At 34.4% G+C, this 5013-nt stretch overlaps 1 non-coding gene across 1 annotated transcript; it reads right to left on the bottom strand.

Annotated features, from left to right (window-relative positions):
* Positions 1–1796: 1796 nt before the first annotated feature.
* On the bottom strand, positions 1797–1868 carry trnac-gca (transfer RNA cysteine (anticodon GCA)). Its single transcript has one exon. It is a non-coding gene; the product is annotated as a tRNA-Cys (tRNA).
* Between the last annotated feature and the right edge of the window lie 3145 nt (positions 1869–5013).

Below are 5013 nucleotides of genomic sequence, written 5' to 3'. Positions count from 1 at the left end.
GATAGTGAATTGGTGGGTTTTTGTTAAATGGGAGCCAAAATCATCACAATTAAAAGAACCAAAGACTTAAACTACTTCAGTCTGTGTGCATTGAATTTATTTAATGCACGAGTTTCACAATTTGAGTTGAATTACTGAAATAAATGAACTTTTCCACGACATTCTAATTTATTGAGATGCACCTGTATGAAGTCTATAGCAGTAGTATAAATATAAATAACAGTGAAGACAGTGATAGTAGCAATTAGGTAACCATGAAATTCAACTGCATAATGTTAGATAACAGCTGTGCTTTTCATTTATGCTCAAGTTGTGTGTTGCACACTGTTTATAGTACCATGCCTTCACAAAAATAAGTTTGAGACAGAAAAGAGAAAGAGCAGAGGGAGGCTGCTAGAGTGAGTGTTTCTTTGCAATGCTGGATTCAAAGACCCAGAAAGCATGCATGTGAATCATGATGAAAATATTTAGCAAAAGATTCTTCACACTCTGTCTTCAGTAAAGTATTTTTTCTTCAGAATAATTTTGCCATATAGAAGGAATTAATGTTTAAACATTCTGTTTGAAAGTAAAGCATTTTTTAATTATTTTTTTATCAAACTAATGTGAATATTAGTATACACAATACAGAATAAAAAAGTAAAGGCAAGGTAAATGATTTAGCATCATAATATAGACAATATTATTCTATATAACAATATGTGAAAAGTCTAATTCTCCTACTCAAGATGAGGCACAACCTCAAAGTTCCAGGTCAGAGTCTTCTGAGTATCAGGAACAGGTACTGGTGAGAGGATTTTAGTGACTTATTGTAAAGGGACAAAATAGTAAGAGTTTGAGAAGGAGTAAGATAGACCCAGGAATCTTTGAATGGAACACTAACAGAAGCAGCAGCAACAACAACAGTAATGGTATTAGCATTAAACCTAATAATTAACAATATGACTGAACAGTTTGTAAATCATTCTCTGTAACTGTATTTAGTGGGTGGAAAAGGGGGGAGGGGCCATTTTTCTCAGTTTGAGCCACTGCTCCTCAAAATGTCAGAATGGCCCTGAGAATGATATATGAAATATAGGACTGTTTTTTGTGCAATTTCTTTTATTAATATTATATGTGAACCTCAAGGAACAAAAAAAAAATAATAATAATAATTAAAAAAATGCATGTCATGACCCCTTTAAGTCAGTGAACTTTTTGTAGGACAGTGAAATACACTAAATTTTTTTAGCCTATTTTTAAGATTGAAGCTGAAATATACAACTAATAACAAAATCTAATACTTTATTGCCATAATTACTTAGTTGCTAGGAATTTGTTCTTATTGTAATATTAGCAATGACGTCAATAAATTAATTCCTCACAAATAATATCACACATTGCAGACAAATACAAGGAACGAGATCAATAAAGCCTAATATTCCTGCATTTGTCCTGTGATTTATTCCATATCCACATGTTCCTGAATACATTTGACAAAACATTCTAAAATGACTTGAATGACTGAGAATTCTAATAGAATATAGAACCGTTGGATGTCGCTGTAATTCTCTATATTCGAAATCTTTGTGTACGTGGCACTCACTCATCTGGTGCCCAGTACTGCTCCCTGTTGGTAATCTGCATCCAGCATCACTTAAAAGCAGGCAAATCACACGTTCGAGGTTTAAATGCGTCTTAATTTTTCATGGTCTCGATGCGTCTTTTCTTTTCTGGTCTGGACATGTGCGTGGGTGTCTTGGTCTATCAGATTAAATTTGTACAGATAAATTTGTGTATTTTCTCAAAAGGACTGTAGGGGGCACCCGGATTTGAACCGGGGACCTCTTGATCTGCAGTCAAATGCTCTACCACTGAGCTATACCCCCTCTTCGTAGTAAGATATATAAACAGTTTCTTTTGATATGTCTTCTGGTATTAATTCATTTGTTTGATTGCCTAAAACACATTTCATGAAACAATCAACCATTTTTTCAAAAACTGAATCTCGACAAACTTCCCCGTCAAAATGAAATATTTCATTCAAAACAGATTCTCTTCTGTTACAATTATAAAATAAAGTCAATAAATAACGTGTTACATTCAAACAATATTTGATCATCTATTTAATAAATGAGACAGATTATCCTCACAAAGGCTCTTTATTTGGAAAATTCGAGTCAGTTATTTGTGAATATCCATAGACTTACAATACATGCATTTAAAAAGTGTTAATAATACTGTACTGAGACTTTGTAAACATTTATTTGCAGAAAATGTAAATTATATTAGGCTAAAGACAAACATATTGTGCAGAATGTTTAATTTATGGTCAAACAGCCATACATTGTGTTTTGGGGATGGACTGCATCTTTAGGATATAATGTTAAAATGTTATGTTAAAGGTGCACTCAGTAAGTTTTTGTTCATGTCGTCTTGGACTTGTCGACCCTGACACCTAGTGTTTTGGATGCAGCATAATTCCACGCAATAGTTTTCAGTTAAAGATGCCATTGTGGAAAACCACTATTCACAGTCAGCCATGATTAATTTAATCCGTGAGTTAAAGTTTCCAATAACAGGGCTGTTACTGAGATTAAGCCAGTAGTATCCAGCTGGTCATGTGATCCTAACATGGCAGCCACCATGAGGAGACCCTCTCCATGAATAAAAAAGGTTTTATAAGGTTACTGAAATGACTGGAGTCTTCATCACATGTGTGTTCATGATTTTCTGCATATGTTTTAAAAATACTATTAATTTCTTTCGGGGTAAAAAAATTTTTAATGAGGAAAAAAATTACAGAGTGCAACTTTAATAGTGTCTTCTATGTGTTAACTTTGTGTCTTCTAAAAAAAAAAAAAAATACAACAACAGTCTTATGTGGACGAAAAACGAGGGATTGATTGTGTAAAGTGCTAGCCTATTTCTTTTGCATGATGATACATGTGGAAGGCTATAGGCAGGGCTGTAGCTAGTGGGGTGAAAGGCGGTAATGACTCTAGGGGCCAAAACGTCCAGGGGGGTCCCACAACAAATTCAACCCTGTATTTTTTAATAGGTAAGGGACACAGAGTAATACAGTCAAGGGGCCCAGAATTCCTTGCTACAACCCTGGCCATAGGAACAGAGTGACAAGAGGGATGAGGAGAAGGAGGGGTTAAGTTTCATCTTGTTAATGTGTCCAGCATCCTCCAGTTATTTGACATCAGTGCTGTTCATCTCAGAATCCCGGGGCTTGATGCTACAAATTGAGTTTCCTCTGGTAACCTGCATAAAAATACAGGGCACACAATACAGTGATTTAGTTAAATTTCAATTTCTGCATGGTGTTTAAATAGGAGCTTTTATTTGAAGAGGCTTAGCAATATTGTCACAACCCCATCTGTATGTGTTATTTATTGCAGTACTAGCATATTACAGATTTCTCATGGGCCGTTAAGACCGAACGCGAACGGCACAACAAACAGAACTACAAACATTTATCAAGGGAAGTCGACAAGGTTAGCAAAAAAAAAAAAAAAAAAAACACGGCTGTCCCATAGATATTCATTGGCGAGAAGAGAAGAGACCGTTTATTTTGAATAAATGTCATAGAAGAGATGCTTGAGTGTGCTTAATAAACAGTTTTTGTGAGAAAACAGCTCATCACTTAATGAACTGACTGCCTTTCCAATAATCTTCAACATGTTTTAAACTAAACAATCCTTTTGTAATGAACTATGTGTGGAATTTACTACAATAAAATTGCTATTTTATAAGAGACGACACAGACAAATTTGCGACTGTTAGGTGTCAGTTTACGGCTCTTCCGATTAATTTGTATGGTATCCGCAAAGAGTGACTTACTGTCGTAACACGCTAGTTGATCGTTACGCTTTTTCCTATAGTAAAAACGCGGAGGTTGTCAGAACAATGGATTTCTGGTTTAGAGATGCTGAAAGAACAGCGAGACGTGACGCAAAAAATTAATTAATTAATTAATTATTAATAATAAAAACATAATAATAATAATTATATATATATATATATATATATATATATATATATATATATATATATATAAAATTATTATTATTATTATTATGTTTTTTTTAATTAAAGGACCAGTTCAAATATATATATATATATATATATATATATATATATATATATATATATATATATATATATATATATATATATATATATATATATTATGTAGTTGGCCTAGCTACAGTGTATCGGCCCACAATTCCAACATCCGTTAAAAAAAAAAAAAAAAAACGTAAACATGTTAAATACATAAATCTTACTATCGCCAACATTTGTGCTCAAATCCCTTCTGGATCGTTACGCTCTTTCCTATAGCATAAACGCGGAGGTTGTCAGTATAATGGATTTCTGGTTTAGAGACTCTGAAAGAACAGCGAGACGTGACGCAAAAGGTTAAAGATGTTAGTCAGTCCAGAAAATGTTTACCTAGAAAAATATATGAATATATATATATATATATATATATATATATATATATAATAAATACCTGCGTAAACGGTTTAGGTGTGAGTGAACGGCCCCTCACCCAGAAAAATAAAATAAAATAAGAAAATAAATAAATTATATATATATATATATATATAAAGGGAAACATGTTAAATACATAAATCTTCCTATCGCCAACCTTTGTGCTCAAATCCCTTCCGAGGACGTGAATGACGCATCCGCTCTCACGGTGCGCCATTGATCCTGCCGTGATCAGAGCATGTATATGATGTAAGAGAGGAACACAAGCCCCATGATGGCGAAGAACATCAATACCAAGACGTCCAGCATGATGTTTGCGTCTCTGCCAGGCTAAGCAGCGGGTCCAAAAGATGCGGAGGATGCTCAGTCACCCTCGGAGGACAACGGCTGGACCAGAGACCCCTCCCCGCCAGCTGATGCACACTATCCTCCCTTCTAGAAAGATGAAGTTGGCAATAGCTTGGAGCATCAAAAACGGGGTTTATGATGTGCAGCCTCTTTGCAGATTGCAAAAATTCAGAATATATAATG

This window comes from Myxocyprinus asiaticus, chromosome 13 (assembly GCF_019703515.2).
Source record: "Myxocyprinus asiaticus isolate MX2 ecotype Aquarium Trade chromosome 13, UBuf_Myxa_2, whole genome shotgun sequence".
Taxonomy (NCBI): domain Eukaryota; kingdom Metazoa; phylum Chordata; class Actinopteri; order Cypriniformes; family Catostomidae; genus Myxocyprinus; species Myxocyprinus asiaticus.
The sequence above is the reverse complement of the archived record's forward strand: the minus strand, read 5'-3'. Positions and strand labels throughout refer to the sequence as shown.